General features: G+C 45.3%; 3 non-coding genes across 3 annotated transcripts; 1 reads left to right on the forward strand and 2 right to left on the reverse strand.

Annotated features, from left to right (window-relative positions):
* Window positions 1-6,890: 6,890 nt before the first annotated feature.
* Window positions 6,891-6,962, reverse strand: trnae-uuc (transfer RNA glutamic acid (anticodon UUC)). The gene has a single exon. It is a non-coding gene; the product is annotated as a tRNA-Glu (tRNA).
* A 1,595-nt stretch (window positions 6,963-8,557) lies between these two features.
* Window positions 8,558-8,639, reverse strand: trnal-aag (transfer RNA leucine (anticodon AAG)). Its single transcript has one exon. It is a non-coding gene; the product is annotated as a tRNA-Leu (tRNA).
* Window positions 8,640-17,158: 8,519 nt separating this feature from the next.
* On the forward strand, window positions 17,159-17,253 carry trnai-uau (transfer RNA isoleucine (anticodon UAU)). The gene is made up of 2 exons: window positions 17,159-17,196; window positions 17,218-17,253. It is a non-coding gene; the product is annotated as a tRNA-Ile (tRNA).
* Window positions 17,254-21,000: the final 3,747 nt, after the last annotated feature.

Consider the following 21,000-nt stretch of genomic DNA (forward strand, 5'->3'; position numbering starts at 1 on the left):
TCATTCACTCTCACATCCAATGCCATCACCACATCAATCTACGCAATTAAACCAAAACATGTACACACACTTTTGACCAACCAGCCCTGCACGCTCACAAGTACCATTCTGCAGTTCCCACTTTCCCCACTCTCCCCATTCTTTGCCTCCTCAATATCCACCTCACATTTACCGCTCCCTGCTGCTCACGGCAGAAACTACACTTTTAAAATCTTCAACTTGCACGATCATTTCAGCCACGGCCACAAGAGAGCGCAGACCTCTTCACCTCTTCCTCACATCTCATATCGCGCACATACTTTCCAGCACATTCACCAAGCATTCAAGCTGCCTCTCGGCTCTCATATCTCCTTCTCCTTTATTCATTCCCTCCTGACAATTTCTCCACTGTCAATGTCGAAAGTCTAGACGCTTATGACTTAATCTCATGCCGTAAATGAGAGAGTGGGTGAGAAAGAAAGGGAGAGAGAGAGAAAGACAGCAAAATGTTCATTGTAATTTCAATTTCAGCGTTGATCGCTAACCCACTTTGGCAATTCACCGACCTTCATTGTTCAATGTCCCCTCTACCGAGTCTATCCCAAGGAGGAGGAAACATGCCAAGCGGAGGACGAGGCCTCCACGGCTGACGAGGGAAGTCAAGGACAAGATAAAAGCAAAAGAAAAAGAATACAAAGTGGCGAGGATTAGTGGGAAGCTGGAGGATTGGGATTTTTTAAAATGCGAGCAGAGGACAACTATAAAAGCAATAAGGGGGGAAAGATGAAATATGAGTGCAAGGTAGGCAGTAATATAAAAGAAGACAGGAAGAGTTTTTTTCAATATATAAAAGATAAGAGAGAGGCAAAAATAGACATTGGATCACGACAAAATGAGGCGGGAGAAGTAACAATAGGAAACAAAGAAATGGCAGATGGACAGAATCGTAACATTGCATCAGTCCTCACGGTGGGAGACACCAGGGGGATGCCAGAGCTCCAGGAGAATCAAGGGGAACAGGTGACTGCAGTGGCCATCACAAGGGGGAGGTTCTGGGGAAACTGAAAGATCTAAAGGTGGATAAATCACCTGGACTGGATGGACTACACGCCAGGATTCTAAGAGAGATAACTGAGGAAATTGTGGAGGCATTGGCAGTGATCTTTCAGGAATGACAGAGGACTGGAAAGTAGCGAATGTAACACCGCTGTTTAAGAAGGGAGGGAGGCAGGAAATGTGAAATTAGAGGCCAGTGAGCCTGACTTCGGTCATTGGCAAGATTATAGAGTCAATTATGAAAGATGAGGTTGCAGAATACTTGGAAGTGCATGATAAAATAGGACTGAGTCAGCATGGCTTCGTCAAGGGGTGGTCATGTCTGACAAATCTCTTACAATTCTTTGAGGAGATGACAAGGAAGTTAGATAAAGGAGAACCAGTGGATTTATTTCGATCCCAGAAGGCCTTTGGCAATGTGCCGCATAGGAAACTGTTCAATATGTTATGAGCACATGGTGTTAAGCTTAAGATCCTGGCATGGATAGAGGATTGGCTGATTGGCAGGAGGCAGAGTGTGGGGATAAAGGGGTCCTTTTCAGGATGGCAACCGGTGACTAGCGGTGTGCTTCAGGGGTCGGTGCTGGGACTGCAACTTTTCACAATATACATTAATGTTTTGGAAGAAGGAACTGAAGGCACTGTTGCTAAGTTTGCAGATGATACAAAGATATGTAGAGGGACAGGTAGTATTGAGGAAGCAGGGGGCTGCAGAAGGACCTGAACTGGTTAGGAGAGTGACCAAAGAAGTGGCAGATGGAGTACAATGTGGAAAAGTGTGAGGTTATGCACTTTGGAAGGAGAAATGGCGGCACAGACTATTTTCTAACTGGGGAAATCCTTCGGAAATCAGAAACGCAAAGGGGCTTGGGAGTGCTTGTTCTCAAGGTTAACGTGCAGATTCAGTCGGCAGTTCGGAAGGCAAATGCAATGCTAGCATTCATGTCGAGAGGGCTAGAATACAATAGCAGGGATGTATTTCCGAGGCTGAATAAGGCCCTGGTTAAACCCCATTTGGACTATTGTGAGCTGTTTTGGGCCCCGTATCTAAGGAAGGATGTGCTGGCCTTGGAAAGGGTCCACATGAGGTTCACAGGAATGATCCCCAGAATGAAGGGCTTGTCGTATGAGGAACGGTTGAGGACTCTGGCTCTGTACTCGTTGGAGTTTAGAAGGAAAAGGTTGAAACCTGCAGGATACTGCGAGGCTTGGGTAGAGTGGACGTAAAGAGGACGTTTTGATTTTGATTTGATTTGATCGATTATTCTCACATCTATTAACGCACAGTGAAAAGTATTGTTTTTTGCGCGCGATACAGACGAAACATACCGATCATGGAGAAGGAAAACAAGAGAGTGCAGAATGTAGTGTTACAGTCATAGCTCGGGTGCAGAGAAAGTTCAACTTAATGCAAGGTAAGTCCATTCAAAAGTCTGACAGCAGCAGGGAAGAAGCTGTTCTTGAGTCGGTTGGTACATGACGTTCGACGTTTTACACTTTTTCCTGAAGATAGAAGGTGGAAGAGAGAATGTCCGGGGTGCATGGGGTCCTTAATTATGCTGGCAGCTTGGCCGAGGCAGTGGGAAGTGCAGACAGAGTCAATGATGGGAGGCTGGTTTGCGTGATGGATTTGGCTACATTCACGACTTATTGTAGTTTCTTGCGGTCTTGGGCAGAGCAGAAGCCATACCAAGCTGTGATACAACCACAAAGAATGCTTGCTATGGTGCATCTGTAAAAACTGGTGAGAGGCATAGCTGACATTCCAAATTTCCTGAGTCTTTTGAGAAAGTAGAGGCATTGGTGGACTTTCTGAACAATAGTGTCGGCATGTGGGGACCAGGACAGGTTGCTGGTGATCTGGACACCTAACAACTTGAAGCTCACGACCTTTTCTATTTCATCCCTGTTGATGTAGGCAGTAAGAAGTCTCACAACACTTAAAGTCTAACAGGTTTATTTGGTAGCAAATACCATAAGCAAATACCAAATGAACCTGTTGGACTTTAACCTGGTGTTGTGAGACTTCTTACTGTGTTCACCCCAGTCCAATGCCGGCATCTCTACATCATGATGTAGGCAGGGGCATGTTCTCCTTTCCGCTTCCTGAAGTTGATGACAATCTCCTTCGTTTTGTTGACATTGCGGGGAGAGATTATTGTTGCCGCACCATTTCACCAGATTCTCTATCTCATTCCTGTACTCTGTCTCATCATTGTTTGAGATCCAACCCACTATGGTGCTGTCGTCAGCAAACTTGAAACTCAAATTGGAGGGGAATTTAGCCACACAGTCATTGGTATCATAAGGAGTATAGTAAGGGGCTGACAACACAGCCTTGTGGGGCACCCGTGTTGAGGATGATCGTAGTGGAGGTGTGGTTGCCTATCCTTACTGATTATGGTCTGTGAGTTAGGAAGTGCAGGATCCAATCACAGAGCGAGGTGCTGAGGCCTAGGCCACGGAGTTTGGGGATGTGTTTCGTGGGAATAATAATGTTGAAGACTGAGCTGTAGTCAATAAATAGGAGTCTGACATCGGTGTCCTTGTTATCTACGTGTTCCAGCGCTGAGTGCAGTGTTGATGTTTCCACTAGTAGGAAAAACTAGGACCAGAGGGCACAACCTCAGGCTAAAGGGACAATCATTTGAAACAGAGATGAGGAGGAATTTCTTCAGCCAGAGTGTGGTGAATCTGTGGAACTCTGGGCCGCAGAAAGGTGTGGAGGCCAGATCATTGAGTGTCACTAAGGCAGGGATAGATAGGTTCTTGATTAATGAGGGGATCAGGGGTTTGGGGAAAAGGCAGGAGAATGAGGATGAGAAAAATATCAGCCATGATTAAATGGCGGAGCAGACTCGATGGGCCGAGTGGCAAAATTCTGCTCCTATGTCTCATGGTCTTCTGGTATCATAGCTTCCACTTGGCAAAACACTGCGTCACATTCAGAGATCTGGAAAAGGAAAGGTCTCTGTTCCACTCTGCTGTGATGCGCGCAGTAAACGCGCGTATTTCAGGGGCAGACAGCCGAGCTGCTGCGTGCCATTCCAACAGAGAAAACGGCTCCTTACTTTCAACGGCACTGATACCTGGGCTGAGGACGGGACTGAGTGAACATATTCAGACAGGTTCCATGAATACAAACAAAAATTCGCACAAATAAATTTTAAGAGGTCAATTAGACTAACTTGAGCACACAAAGTTGAAGCTTCCTCAAATTCTGGTCAGTTGAGTCAGTGAAGCAGCCTATTATATTTGCAGTGATGTCTGCATTCGAGCTCTTGCTGCTGTTTGAACTGAAGGCGGCTGAATCAAGGATTGCGTTTGCCGGGTGCTGTGGCGCGCACCTGTAATCCCGCTGCTGGGAGGCTGAGGCTGCTGGATTGCTTGAGGTCGGGAGTTCTGGGCTGTTGTTCTCTATGCCGATCGGGTGTCCGCACTAAGATCAGTATCCGCATGGTGTTCTAAGAGGACTCTGGGAGCACCAGGTGTGCTAAGGAGGGGTGAACCGGCCCAGGTCGGCAACGGAGCAGGCCAAATCCCCTGTGCTCTTCAGTAGTGGGATAGCACCTGTGAATAGAAACAGCAGTGCCGCCTGACCAATACAGCGAGACGCATCCTTTTCTCCACACCTTCAATCGCAGCAAACAAAATATTTTGCCGTTCGCCTCAATACAGACAAACCCGATGCCTCTCTGCCTGCCTCCACACTCACTCCCTCTGCTGCCCCTTTCATTCACTCTCACATCCAATGCCATCACCACATCAATCTACGCAAGTAAACCAAAACATGGACACACACCTTTGACCAACCAACTCTCCACCAGCACTGCACGCTCACCCGCACCATTCTCCAATCCCCACTTTCCTCACTCTCCCCATTCTTTGCCTCCTCAATATCCACCTCACTTTTACTGCTCCCTGCTGCTTACGGCAGAAACTGCACTTTTAAAATCTTCAACTTGCACAATCATGTCAGCCACGGCCACAAGAGAGCGCGAACCTCTTCACCTCTTCCCCACATCTCATATCGCGCACATACTTCCCAGCACATCCAACAAGCATTCAAGCTGCCTCTCGGCTCTCATAACTCCTTCTCCTTTATTCATTCCCTCCTGACAATTTCTCCACTGTCAATGTCGAAAGTCTAGACGCTTGTGACTTAATCTAATGCTGTAAATGAGAGAGTGGGAGAGAAAGAAAGGGAGAGAGAGAAAGGCAGCAAAATGTTCGTTGTAATTTCAATTTCAGCGTTGATCGCTAACCCACTTTGGCAATTCACCGACCTTCATTGTTCAATGTCCCCTCTACTGAGTCTATCCTAAGGAGGAGGAAACATGTCAAGGGGAGGCCGAGGCATCCACGGCTGACGATGGAAGTCAAGGGCAAGATAAAAGCAAAAGAAAAAGAATACAAAGTGGCGAGGATTAGTGGGAAGCTGGAGGATTGGGATTTTTTTAAAATGCGAGCAGAGGACAACTATAGAAGCAATAAGGGGGGGGGGGCGGGTGGGGGGGGGGGGGGTGGGGGAGATGAAATATGATTGCAAGGTAGCCACTAATATAAAAGAAGATAGGAAGAGTTTTTTTCAATATATAATTGATAAGAGAGAGGCAAAAATAGACATTGGATCACGATACAATGAGGCTGGAGAAGTAACAATAGGAAACAAAGAAATGGCAGATGAACTGAGTCGTTACTTTGCATCAGTCCTCACGGTGGGAGACACCAGGGGGATGCCAGAGCTCCAGGAGAATCAGGGGGAACAGGTGACTGCAGTGGCCATCACTAAGGAGAAGGTTCTGGGGAAACTGAAATGTGTAAAGGTGGATAAATCACCTGGACTGGATGGACTTCACGACAGGATTCTAAAAAGATAACTGAGGGAATTGTGGAGGCATTGGCAGTGATCTTTCAGGAATCACAGAGGACTGGAAAGTAGCGAATGTAACACCGCTGTTTAAGAAGGGAGGGAGGCAGGAAATGTGAAATTAGAGGCCAGTGAGCCTGACTTCGGTCATTGGCAAGATTATAGAGTCAATTATGAAATATGAGGTTGCAGAATACTTGGAAGTGCATGATAAAATAGGACTGAGTCAACATGGCTTGGTCAAGGGGTGGTAATGTCTGACAAATCTCTTAGCATTCTTTGAGGAGATGACAAGGAAGTTAGATAAAGGAGAACCAGTGGACGTGATGTATTTCGATTCCCAGAAGGCCTTTGGCAATGTGCCGCATAGGAGACTGTTCAATCTGTTAAGAGAACATGGTGTTAAGCGTAATATCCTGGCATGGATAGAGGATTGGCTGATTGGCAGGAGGCAGAGTGTGGGGATAAAGGGGTCCTTTTCAGGATGGCAGCCGGTGACTTCAGGGTCGGTGCTGGGACCACAACTTTTCACAATATACATTAATGTTTCGGAAGAAGGAACTGAAGGCACTGTTGCTAAGTTTGCAGATGATACAAAGATATGCAGAGGGACAGGTAGTATTGAGGAAGCAGGGGGGCTGCAGAAGGACCTGAATAGGTTAGGAGAGTGGGCAAATAAGTGGCAGATGGAGTACAATGTGGAAAAGTGTGAGGTTATGCACTTTGGAAGGAGAAATGGAGGCACAGACTATTTTCTAACTGGGGAAAATCAGAAACACAAAGGGGCTTGGGAGTGCTCGTACTGAAGATTAACATGCAGATTCAGTCGGCAGTTAGGAAGGCAAATGCAATGCTTAGCATTCATGTCGAGAGGGCGAGAATACAATAGCAGGGATGTATTTCTGAGGCTGCATCAGGCTCTTGTCAAACCCCATTTGGATTATTGCGTGCAATCATGTGCTGGTCGGCAGCTATAAAATCTACATTCCCTGACCGGGAATCGAACCCGGGCCGCGGCGGTGAAAGCGCCAAATCCTAACCACTAGACCACTAGGGAAGATACAAGCAAACATTTTAATCTGACCAATACATTGCTGCGTTTTTTCAATACTCGAGAAAGGTTTGGGGGAAAAAAAACCTCATGTTTTGATGGAACACGAATGACTCCTTCAGCCAACAGCAAATTACTGCAGATTCCGGAACTTAAAAGAAAAACTTAAAATGCTGGAAAATCTCAACAGGCATGACGGAATCTCTGGAGAGAGAATAGAGCCAACATTTCAAGTCTGTATGGTCAGTCATCAAAGCTGAAGACAGTAAAAGAGGACGAGATTGATACTTTAAGTGTGGGAGATGCGGAGGTGGGGCGTGGGGGGTGGGGGGGGTGGGGGGGGTGGGGGGGTGGGGGGGGGGGTGTGAGAGTGGGAGCCGTGGGTAAGAGTTGACAAAGTTGTGATAGAAAAACAAAACAAACGGAATGTAAATTGTGGCGGCAAAAGCAAAATACTGCGGATGCTGGAATCTGACACAAAAACAGACAATGCTGGAACATCTCAGTAGGTCTGGTAGCATCTATGGAGAGAGAAAAGAGCCAAAGTTTCGAATCTGGATGACGCTTCGCCAGATGTCTGTGGATCCTCAGTAAATGAGGATATTGAAGTTTCAGATAGAGATATTTTTGGAACCGAAGGGAATGAAGGGCCATCATGATAGGGTTAGAAATTGGTGTTGAGTCCTGGGATTCGTCATAATCTCCTTAAATTGTGGAGGAGACTCCATGGGACATGTGAGCCTATCCCACTCCATTAATTCTGGTCCCTGCAGCACCATATCTGACAGCGATCACTTCCGCTAAAAGCGTTGGTGAGTGTTCTGAGGCATTGAATTCGGGGCAATAGCATTTGTGGGGGAAAGTGGCCAAATGCCACAAATTTCAGGTGTTCAGTTGATTTGCTTTAAACGTCATGAATACTTTTTCTCGAACATGTTATTACGAAACTTTAATAAAGTGGGAAGTATCATTATTCATTTTGACAGGAGGAACACGCAGAGGCAATGTAATATCAATTGCTGTGGGCAAACGATGGGCCTCTGGAGCCAGTCTTGTTGTTCTCCAGTAAACCGGATCTGCTTGCCCGGAGGCCATCTCCGTGTTTATACAGTACGGTGATTATCACAGGAGCCAGGTTAATTCTGTAAATATCTGGTCAGAATGATGGGAAGCATACATGACAGGATTTGAACTTCAGTTATAAAATTCAAGTCCATCACCTGAATTCCTGGGCCGGGAATAAAGTCTCACTGTTTGTAATCATGTTGTTTATATCATGATGTGGAGATGCCGGCTTTGGACTGGGTGGGTACAGCAAGAATTCTCACAACACCAGGTTAAAGTCAAACAGGCTTATTTGGAACTACGAGCTTTCGGAGCGCTGCTCCTTCATCAGGTTGTTTAACTCGGCAGTCAGAAATTCAGCTTGTGTGTACTCTCGAAAGGAGTCACTTGCACACACGCTGCGTTACCCCAGCAACTTTTTAAAGTTGGTAATGTCTCTGCTCGTTGTTCATGACGAAAACGACACCAGACGCACTCATGGGATTTGATCTGAGCTGTTGGACTGCAGCTGCAAGGACCAAAACTCAAATCCATTTTGGCAGCGGTGGGATTCGAACCCACGCCCCCATAGAGACTGGAGCCTTAATCCAGCGCCTTAGACCGCTCGGCCACACTACCACATTTTAAGCCATCGCAATCATGCTATTTAATGATAATGTTACTGAAATTCATTACAAGCAATGGAGGTGGGAAAGGCCATCAGGAAGATTGAGCCTGCTCCTTCCCTGAATCAGGTAAGCCTGAACTGCGCAACAAACAGAAATCATCTCACGTCAGAAACACAATGAGCTGCAGTGAAGGGCCGGCATCATTTAAACTGACCTTCAGCTCGTCTCTTCCCAATTTCCTGCCAGAAATGACAAGAGAACCTCCTGGTGAATTTGCTCAGGGTCTGCACTTCAGGGCACGAGGCGAGATTACATTCCATATCCTCATCCAGGAAATAACTCACAGTTTTCACAGTTTGGATGAGAGCAATAAATCTTCAATTCCAGACCAGTAATCTAAACAGCAGGGAAAGAGTCAAACTCTAACCACCAGGCCAGCAGCTTACAGCGTGTTTTAGAATTTAATTTATCCACGCTGCTTTTGTTACTTTAATTTTCACGCCACTTCCGCCACAAACAGCTTTCTCCTGCAAAATGGCGCCTTCTGTTTCAACACCAGTGATGTGTTCAGCCAATGACAACATATAACAAACACTCCAGTGCAATTATCACTTTCGCTTCCGACGGTTCGAAACCGGACAGAAATATTTCCAAATGCTTTTCAATGCAGAGGAAAACGTTTCATAATTCAGTGTCAATATAAACGGTAAAATCTGGCTCACGACCAGACAGATTTTACCTTGCAACAACATCGCAATCGTTAGTACAAAGAACAAAGAACAATACAGCACAGGAACAGGCCCTTCGGCCCTCCAAGCCTGCGCCGCTCATGTGCCCAACTAGACCATTCGTTTGTGTCCCTCTGGTCCCAGTCTGTTCATGTTTGCACCCTATCACTGTCCTCCTCTTTCTGTGTTTGTTCTTGAACTGTTGCACATGTGAAATTTCCAGCTCTGATATAAACTTGCAAACCTCACTCGGCTGATTCTAGTAGACCTGCTTTCGATCAGAGAGTAAATCAGATCATTATTAATGGTTTGCTGAGAGCAAATAGTCCTCTTTTCCAAATCGGGAATTGAAACCAGACATCACAGGGAGAGTGCTGAACACAAGCCACTGGACTACCACGGAAACCGGTGAACTGTCTTTTTCAAACTGACTTCACACATGTCCCTTTGCTCATTATTTTCCTCTCAGATCTTTTTTCACTTGTGACACGTTTCCTCTTCAAAATGTCATGTTTGGATGGAACATTATTGCCTCCTTCAGCCAATGACAACACGGATTCAGTTCTCTGGGTCATGGGATTGACAGTGAGGTGAAATGGTCCCACAAAATGCTAAAGTTTAGAAGGATGAAGAGGGGATCAGATAGAGATATATAAAATTCTAAATGGATTGATAAAGAAAAGGTAGACCAAAAGCTTCTTCTTATGGGGCAATCAAGAACAAGAGGTCACGTGTATAGTTTGAGAGCCCGTTGATTTAAAACTGAGATGGGGAAGAACTACTTCTCGCAAAGGGCGGTGAATTGGTGGAACTCGCTGCCCCATAGCACGGTGGAGCCTGAATCATTGAATGATTTCAAGAAGGGATAGAAATGTTTCTGATATAGAAAAACGCATCAAAGGGGTATAGAGAACAGGTGGGGAGGTAGATTTCAGATCAAAGAGAGATCAACAATGATCTGATTGAATGGCGGAACAGGACCAAAGGGCTGAATTTGCCTGCATCGGCTCCCAATTCCTAAGTTCCTATGTTTCTTTGCGTAACGATCAATTTTCAAGCCCACCAACCTCATCACTGTGGTTCTGTTGAAATATATGCACAGTACATCCTCTGGTTCCCCTTCACCCACATTGCATGTGAGTCGTGCAAGTAACGTTGTAATCGTCTCATCCTGTGGTGGAATCATTCTGTGATTCTCTGTTTCCCTCATTCATTTTCTCCAGGCTTCCACCCTACCAGATGTTGTTATGTTTCCTCCCTGCTGGATTTCATTTGTTTTGAACTCCCAACATCTCTAAACATTCCCAATGTTAATGAAAGGTCATGGGGGTGAATATTTATCTTTGTTTCCCTATGCACAGACGCTGTCTGACTTCCTGAGTTTTTCCAACGTTGCCACATTTCAGTGCAGATGTCTGATCCGCTTTTAGATGGCAATAGAATATATATTTAGTTGATGCACTTTTGTACCGGTAGCTTGTTGGTCGAGGGGTGTTCTCACTTTGGGTGTTAAAATCCCCAAGCTTGCAGGAGGTCCCGGGTTCAAATCCTGAACAAGCCCTTGTTTTGTAATGGGTAAGACGTGGATTTTGTTAGTTTCATTCCCGTGACATGGCGGAATTGGCTCACATGGGATATGATTTGAGAACCTGAGCACACACTGCAATGCTGCTGTGAGCACGACACACTCACAGAGAATCCAGGCATTTTCAAAAGGTGACAATCCTTGCGGACATTCACTTAACCAGATTGAAACGTCTGAAAATGGGGTGACAGTTTGACTTCGGACATACTGTGACGCTGTTTCCCCCACCTGTTTTGAGTATTTAGATCAAAAATGTTCAGGTGAAAGATGTAGGAGGAGTTTGCAATGTTTGGAAGGAGGTGAAGCTAAGAAGTGGAAGATGTAAATGAAGTTATTGATGATAGAGAGGAATGCCTTCTTACCTCAAGCATTCTGTAGGTTGATTAATTGTAAACATTGTAATCAGAACAAGCTGAGACACCAGATGGCAAAGCCATATTTGTCTCCACGCATTTTAGAATATTAAGTGCCAGTTCTGATATGTGTCCCTCGCGGTCAGTTGGTGGAGTATGACACTCTTAATCTCAGGGTCGTGGGTTCGAGCCCCACGCTGTGTTTGCTGCTTTCGTTGGTGAAGTCTTGGCAGTGTCACCGTTCAAACGGAGTCTTTCTCTATCCTGCTTTGCTTTGTTAGTCACAAGTAAGGCTAACTTTGCAATTTATGATGAAATTCACCGACCCGCCACACTCCAGCGCCCACTCGGGTCAGTGCACCTAACCAGCACATCTTTCCGACTGTGGGAGAAAACCCATGCAGCCACGGGAAGAACGTGCATACTTCACACAGATAGTAACCCAAACAGGAATCTAACTCGGGTCCCTGTGAGGCAGCAGTGCAAACCACCGTCCCACCGTGCCGCCCCACTAATCTCACCGTCACTGCTTTCTGAATTAAAGCTATCCCTGCTTCCCGGGCAGTCGAAGAGTTTAGTCCTTAATTCAGAGTGCAAATTTCTTCTCATTTTGCGCAAGATTTAAATCAAGATCTGGAAGATTGTGTCAGTGGGAACAATAATCATCCTCATTGTCATTCAACCACTCCAGCCTTACATCCTATCACAAGATCATAAATAGGGTTCTCGCCCTCTATTCTCCCTCACTCTGTATTTGCTCGTAAACTATTAAACCTCTAACTTCTTCCAGTTTGGATAAAACGTCAGCGACCCGAACCATTCATTCTGTTTCCCTCACCACAGACGCTGTTTGACCTGCTGTTTCCAATATTTTCTGTTTTGAGGTGGGGTTTGCAGTACCTTCAGTGTCTTTTTTTCTCGTTCAATGTGGAGTAGTTTTCTTTGACTGAACTTGACCTGTTTACATCGTCAAAGGGCTGAGGTTTTAAATAATAAGATACAAGGATCTGTCACCCTGTTTGACATGAAATGAAACATGAAGAGGATTAATCATTTCAAAAGATGTTACGAATTCAGTATATATTTTGTTGGGGATCCACCTACTTGTACCATTCACTCACTCATCTGTCCCAATTTAAACAAGAGGTGGGACGGCGAGAGTCCAAACTGCGAAGCGTTACGACATGGAAATGATAGCACTCTGACCTATGACACTCGGCCTTTCTCCCAAAACACACACACACACACTTGCTCAATAATTGCCAATCTCCAGTCGAATTGTTGTTGTTGTGTGATACCAACTGCTCATTTCTTTCAACAGATGATTTAAAGAGCAGCGAAAGATGAAAAAAAAACATTGCTGATGCAGGCATCTTTCGCCAGAGACTCAGCAATGTACAAGTTGCAGTTGTTGCAGAGAATGACTCTCTTGGCGTCATTGCATCAGCCCCAGAGAACGATTGCTCAAGAATACAAAGCGCTGAGAGTCGGGGAAGCGACAGTGGGCTTTGTGTCCAGTTAGAGGTGTAATTCACTCTGTTATCTGTCCCAATTTAAACAAAAGTTAGGAGGCGAGAGGCCAGAGTGTGAACCGTCACCCATTGAATCAACAGCACTCTGATGGAAGACTTTTATCCCAAAACACACACACACCAACGCCCTCTTTCTCTCTCACACACACACACATAGACAAAGACACACAGGCACACAGACACACACACACACACACGCACGTAAACACTTGCTCAATAATTGCCAGACTCCAGTCGAATTGTTATTGTGTGACACCAACTGTTTCTTTTTTTCAACAGAGGAGTTAAAGAGCAGCGAAAAGATGAAAAACACTGATGTTGCAGGCACCTGGCGCCAGAGGCTCAGCAATGTGCATTGTAATAGCAGTGGAACGTGCTGACAAATTGTCCTCTCGATTCGTACTTCGTGAGAAATTTAAACAAAATGCCCTTCAGCAAATCAACCATCAGCATTTGCAAATTAAAGCCGAGTTTTGAACTCGGATGGCTGGATTCAGGGTCCAGAGTGCTCACCATTACACCACGGACCGCAACACACGGCTACAGGCTGAAAATGGTCGTTCAATACCTCTGCCAATTTGAACAGCAGAGTGAAATATCAGCCCCAATGCACAATCCCATCAAAAACCCACAGCAATTCATATTTACTTTACCCTTGCTGGTTCCTCCTGAAAAAAAATGAGTAAGCTATCTTCAATATGCTATCTTCAACTGCATTAAATTTCACTGTAGCTCACCACGTTCGAGGAATGTTGGCATCGAAGTGTTATAAACCTGAGTGTGGTAAAAATTCTGAACAACATCAGCTTGTCACAGCTCTGCTTTGGTCACACTGGAAGCTAGTGTGAAAATATGAACAATTCCATATCTTAACAGACTGGAAGGAGTGGGTGACTGTGTTTAATTGGCACTATGCACATTCCTGTAATCCGTGACTGCGAGAATCAGGAAAATTACATCCTGCTGGTCTCGTGGCTAGTGTTCGGTGCTTTCGGGGTCACAGGCTGGCTTCGATGCACTAAGACTTAATGTTTTTGATAAACAAACTGGAATACTTCCTGGTCCAAAGCCGCTCTGCCAGAAACGGTGGAGTGAGGTTTGTAGTTTTGCTTCCGAGTTGGAAATGTCACATGGACAAAAGGTCAAAAAGAAACACAGATAGTGAAGGACAGAGATAGGATGGAAAGCGCTGACGATGGAGATGGTGACACTAGGTAAAATCTGGTTGATAATGGGTCAGAATTAACCGTTTGCATTGGCACAAATGTCACTCATTTCTGGATAAAAATATCGGGCTAAATGATAAGAAAACTTCTCGCTGAATGAAGCACAAAACTATTTGACTTCGACTGATTGCAAGCAGTTTTCATTCAGAAAGAAGTAACTGTGGGATTAACAAAGCGGGATGGAGAAAGTCTCAGTTTGAGCGGTGAAATTGCCGGAGGAATGGAGAGCTGGAGTTCACCCATAAAAGCAGCAAAGTATAAAATATTGGGAACCACCCAATGTTGCCCTTGTCCATCATTCCTTGTGTCAGTTAACCCATCGTGTTATGCTCTCTATCACAGACCTCCCCTTTTAATCTCTTTACTGAGTGATTCCCATTTTAAATGCCACAAGACCTCAACCGTTCAATCAATGTTACGTGAAAAGCAAGAATAAATCTGAATCATTTGAAATTAACCCATTTCGGAATGTTTTTGCTCGGTCTTGACCCGGGGACCTGTGCGCATGTGAGGCAAACATGGTAACGACTGCACTACAGAAACTTTGCGATGGATGACTTGAAGCAGACCCGGTTTACTTGTGGAGCAACTAAACTCGTTCCACAAGCCCGTCAGTTGCTCACTTTACATTCTCTCTGCCGGTTTCTCTAATCAAAATGAATGATGACACATTCTGCTGCATTCAATTTTAATAATCACATGTTTGATCAAAGTTCGTAACGTTTCAAGTAATTTAAGTGAAAATCTGACATTGGGAGAATTTGATCACACGCCTCCACAAATGTCGCTATCCTAAATTTAGTGCCTTAAACTTCCTATCAACGACACCAACAGAAGTCATTGCTGTCGGAACTAGTATTGGCAGTGAACAGAATCATTGGAGTTGGATTAGATCACATGTCCCATTGAGTCTCCTCCGCCATTACAATCAACCCGAGTTCAACAACGGCCTCATTTCAGAATCAATTCAATTAAACTTGATTCCACCCAGACAGGGAGAGAATAGGAGGAACAAAAACAGAAGAGGGAAATGGATAGTTAGACTGAGAGAGGGAAGGACTGAGGCAGATCTATCGACAGAAAGATCACTGTCATGTCGCGTCTCTTCCTGTTTCTGTCGCTGCCCCACATCCAGCTCCCTCTGGCTATCCAGCTCCCAGGGTCAATTAGCTGCTTGATAAAGACACAGACAGTTGGTGAACCCGAGCTTTAACTGGAAAGCAGGGAAAGCGAATGTATGCCACACGGCATTAAGAGGAGATGGAGTTTAGAGATGACTGTACAAAGAGACACAGATATCTCATCTTCCTGATCCAGTTACTGATTACATTAGAGTTACTGATTGCAGGAATGTACACAGTGCGAATTATCCACTGTCACTCTCTCCTTCCAGCCTTGAGCACGGAGTTCAGTTTTGAAGTGTTTGTATCTTGCTACAGTAATTCAGGGTTTTGTTGAGGCCACATTTGGAATAGTGTGCGCAGTTTGGATCCCCGCATTTTAGACAGAATAAAAGCAAAATCTGATGATGCTGGAATCTGAATCAAAAACTGAAAATGCTGGAAAATCTCAACAGCTTTCACGAGAAAGAATAGGTACCATTGAAAAGCTGAGGCATTATTTTTTCCTGATCCAGGAATCTAAAACACGGGAGCACAATCTCAGGATAAGGCGCTGATGATTTAGGAGTGCGATGAGGAGAATTGGCTTCACTCAAAGCCTCGTGAATCTTCGGAATTCTCGAGCCAGAGGGTTCTGATGCTCCATCCTTGAACATATTTCACTCTGGGTTAGACAGATTTATGATCTATCCAAGAATGAATGGAAGCAGGGATATGGAATTGGAACAAATGCTCAGCCAAAAGTCCATGTTTCGATTGTAATTTTTAAGTTTAATGGAATAATGGAAGCATGTATATAATTTTGTATGTAATATGTGTAAAGTCAATCGTCATTGAATAATGTTGGTAACACCAGATAACAGTACAGCCGGTCACAATTGAGAACTATTTTTATTGACGCCCACAAACTCATTGCCAACACGCAACTGTTTGCCTGTGAATGCTGATGGTGAGAAAATAGCAACATTCCGCTTCTGGGTGGTATCGAACCACCAACCTCCACAGTTAACAGTCGACCGCGCTGACCAATTGTGCCACAGAGACTGCAGTAACAACTGTTAAATGTATTCTAAACTAGTGTGTCAATGACCACAATTCTATTTCTGCAAAGCCTGTTCCAGAACTGCAGCATGACCGCACTGTTTACAATTCTATACAAGTCTCTTTAGTTCCGTTGATCCCGCAGCACTGCAGTAGTGTGTTGGTTATTCCCTTTCTCCTATGAACGTGCAGGTAAAATGAATCCATGTCTCTTATCACAGGGAGGAATTCAACACGAGGGAATGGAACTGAAAACCAGACCCCCAGCGAACCAATGCTTTCCACTCAATCATCAATAACACCATTCTCAGCTGCACCTCCTTCCAAATATTTTGATCCATTTCCCTCACGATTTGTTCCAAGAGTTAATATTGCCCTTGGTTTCTCCTAATTTTGATATAAGATTCACGTCAATATACAACACAAATGGAATTGCAAACCTGAGGGCGAACCATGGGAAACAAGTCACTGCGTAACACAAATCCCATGGTGCTCATTTCCCGATTCACAACACTCAGTTTTTCAACCAAATGGAGGAATTTATCACTGAAAAGTTTTGGAAAGTTCGTGTGAATTTTGTTTGCGAATCACTCGTGTGTTGTGTAAATGCTTCTCGAAGGTTTAGTGAGCCGGACATGATCTATCTGCGTTTTGCTGAGCTTGTGTTCGGTTTATGGGGAGGTTTGAACGGAAATAGACCTTGTGTCCCAGGGATGGGCAGTAACCCGCTGATTGAAGCTGCAATCGCCGCTTTCTGCTGGCGATTGGAGACTGCGGGATAAAATCCTGCTGCTTCTCCCTGTCTCACTCACTGTGGAGCCGGGAAAAAAAATCAGCGATGGATTTGTTTCCCTATCTGAAATGTGGCCTCGAATAACTGTTATTCACGGAGGTAACGCTGCGGTAACCTTTAATAATCTGACACAAACGGTTCAAACGCACTGCTCCAGTGGCGCAATCGGTTAGCGCGCGGTACTTATACAGCAGTGCAGGCAGCGGGCTATGCCGAGGTTGTGAGTTCGAGCCTCACCTGGAGCAGTTGTTTTAGGTGAGACGATCGTCCAGTGGTGTGATCCCTCGACCAGCTAATATTCTTGGGACGGCCAGGGCAGCCAGTGGAGTTTGAATACAATAAATAAGATTGGAATAAAAATCCACTGATGGCCATCAAACAACATCCATTGTTGCTAAAAATCATGATTCACTCATGTCCGTCGTGGAAGGAAATCTGCAGTTGTTCGATGGTCTGGCCGACACATGACTCCAGAGCCACAGCAAAGTGGTTGCCCCTCAACTGCTGATCAGCGGTGCTTCTGTTCAACGAACGAAAGGAAGATCCGGAATGTGCAGGTTTGAGAGAAGCTTTCTGAACCGTCAGAGCTGGAAACGGGAGTCAGTGAAAAGTATTGCGTTTGTGTGTGCACAGATGGATGGGGAAATGTAACATGCATGGTAAAAACCTCTGTTGAGTTAATTTTCAACAATAAATTCTCACTCTGAGTTTAAACCAACGTACAGGTGCATCTGCATTCGCGCCTTTCTGCTGTCAGCGGGTGATTGGAGACTGCGGGTTAAAATCCTGCTGCTTGTCCCTGTCTCCAATGTGGAGCCGGAGAAGAGAGAATCATTGTTCGGTTTGTTTCCCCATCTGAAACGTGGCTTCGCCTTTAATAATCACAAACAAATCAAAAGCAATCAGCCGGACTGTGCAGGTTTGAGGGAAGCTTTCTGACCATTCAGAGTTGGAAAGGAGAGTCTGCGAAAAATGTTCTGTCGGGTTTGAATACGGAACTGTGAAGGGGAAGGGGAAGTGTAACACAGTATAAAATACAGTATTCAGTTAATATTCAGCAATAAACGTGAATTATTGCTCATTTCCTCACTCTGAGGTTAAAAGTATACTTCCGCCCGCTTTCCAACAGGGAATCTTTGGTTCGGTGAATGTGTAATCAGGACATGACAGAAACGATGCGTTCCCTCCACCCTGGGAGCCTTGGATGAAACTGTACCAGAGGTCATCATTGCAGATGTCGGAGCAGCTTTCTCGAAGTTCAACCCACTGAAAGCGACTGGCCCGGATGGGGTACCCGGACGTGAACTCAGATCCTGCGTGGATCAGCTGGCGGGGGTATTCGCAGACATCTTCAACCTCTCTTTACTTCTGCTTCAAGAAGACAGCCATCATCCCAGTACCAAAGAAAATCCAAGCTGCGTGCCTGAATGAATACTGTCTGGTGGCTCTGACATCCATCATTATGAAGTGCTTCGAAGGCTAGTCATAGCACGAATCAATTCCAGCCTCCAGGGCTGCCTGGGTCCACTACAGTTCGTCTACCGCCGCAACAGGTCCACAGCAGACACCATCTCCCTGGCCCTGCACTCAACCCTGGCACACCGAGATTACAAAAACGCCGATGTCAGACTCCTATTTATTGACTACAGCTCAGCCTTATTCCGACGAAACGCATCTCCAAACTCCATGGCCTGGACCTCGGCTCCTCCCTCTGCGACTGGATCCTCAACTTCCTAACCCACAGGACACTATCAGTAAGGATAGACAACAGCACCTCCTCCACGGTCATCCTCAACACTGGTGCCCCACCAGGTCGTGTTCTCAGCCCCCTCCTACAGTCCTGATATATCCATGACTGTGTGGCCAAATTCCCCTCCAATTCGATTTTCAAGTTTGCTGGCGACACCACCATAGTGGGTCTGATATCAGATAATGAGGAGACAGAGTACAAGAATGAGATAGAGAAGCTGGAGAAATTGGCCCGGCGACAATAATTTCTCCCTCAATGTCAACAAAACGAATGAGATTGTCCTCGACCTCAGGAAGCGTAGAGGAGAAATTGCCCCTGTCTACATCAACGGAGACGAAGTAGAAAGGGTCGAGAGCTTCAAGTTTTTAGGTCTCCAGATCACTAACAACCTGTCCTGGTCGCCCCATGCTGACACTATAGTTAAGAAAGCCAACCAACGCCTCTACTTTCTCAGAAGACTAAGGAAATTTGGCATGTCAGCTACGACTCTCACCTCCGTTTGCAGATGCATCATAGAAAGCATTCTTTCTGGTTGTATCACATTTTGGTATGGCTCCTGCTCTACCCTGGACCGCAAGGAACTACAAAGGGTCGTGAACGTAGCTCAGATCATCACGCAAACTTGCCTCCCATCCATTGGCTCTTCCCGCTGCCTCGGCAAAGCAGCCAGCATAATTAAGGACCCACGCAAGGTTCTAAATTGCAATCAGACTGCACGGTTTGATATCCTAGGCCGGTCACATTGGTCATGAGCAGAGTTTCTATAGTGTGAGGCTTATCATATAGGATAGGCTCTCCGATTCGAAACAGGGTCGAACACGATCGAAATTTACTGCTTGAAAGTTCCCAGATTGTATTTCGTTGTTGAATATGAACTGAATATGGATCCAACAAAATATGTTTTTTTCCAAAAAAGAAAATGCGCTCAGTAAAATCGCCACAGTCATATTTCTGCTTTCACTCTCTCACTCACGGTGCAGCTGATGTCGGTCAGATGGATGAGCCATGGTAAATGTGTGAGGGTAAGTGGGTAAGGATGGCGACAAGTGTCTCGGTCAGGCACTCTGGACCTACATTCTCTGGGTCAGGTGCCAGCCATTTATGACTGAGGTAAGGAGACATTTCTTCTCCCAAACGCTTGTGTATCTTTAGTATTCTGCAGCTGCCCAGAGGTGCGTGGATCCTCAGTCGCTGAGGATATTGAAGTTTGAGTTCGAGTGATTTTGGAATCTAAGGGAATGAAGACCTATTGGGATAAGCTGGGAAATTGGGGTTGAGGTTGCGGATCTGCCTTGTTTCTGTCGTGGAGGAGGCTCAATGGGACATGTAATCCAGTTTTCTTTCATTGGTTCTGTTCACTGTCAATATCAGATCCAGTACCAATGGATTCTGCTGACAGCATTGAAGTCTCAGGTCCTGAATTCAAGGTAGTAGCGTTGGTTAAGGTGCGTGATCGAAGCCCTTCACTGCTAAATGTTCAATTAATTAACTTCATAGAGTAACTTTGATTTATTATTGTCACATGCATTAGCATACAGTGGAAAGCATTTTTTTTTCGCGCTACACAGCCAAAGCATATCATTCATCGAGAAGGAAACATCGAGAAGGGAGCATTCTGGCCAAGTTTGCCGATGATACAAAGATAGGTGGAGGGGCAGGTAGTATTGAGGAGGTGGGGAGGCTGCAGAAAGATTTAGACAGTTTAGGAGAGTGGTCCAAGAAGTGGCTGATGAAATTCAACGTGGGCAAGTGCGAGGTCGTGCACTTTGGAAAAAAGAATAGAGGCATGGACTATTTTCTAAACGGTGACAAAATTCATAATGCTAAAGTGCAAAGGGACTTGGGAGTCCTAGTCCAGGATTCTCTAAAGGTAAACTTGCAGGTTGAGTCCGTAATTAAGAAAGCAAATGTAATGTTGTCATTTATCTCAAGAGGCTTGGAATACAAAAGCAGGGATGTACTTCTGAGGCTTTATAAAGCACTGGTTAGGCCCCATTTGGAGTACTGTGAGCAATTTTGGGCCCCACACCTCAGGAAGGACATACTGGCACTGGAGCGGGTCCAGCGGAGATTCACACGGATGATCCCAGGAATGGTAGGCCTGACATACGATGAACGTCTGAGGATCGTGGGATTATATTCATTGGAGTTTAGGAGGTTGAGGGGAGATCTGATAGAAACTTACAAGATAATGAACGGCTTAGATAGGATGGACGTAGGGAAGTTGTTTCCATTAACAGGG

Source organism: Mustelus asterias, unplaced genomic scaffold, assembly GCF_964213995.1.
Source record: "Mustelus asterias unplaced genomic scaffold, sMusAst1.hap1.1 HAP1_SCAFFOLD_63, whole genome shotgun sequence".
Lineage (NCBI taxonomy): Eukaryota > Metazoa > Chordata > Chondrichthyes > Carcharhiniformes > Triakidae > Mustelus > Mustelus asterias.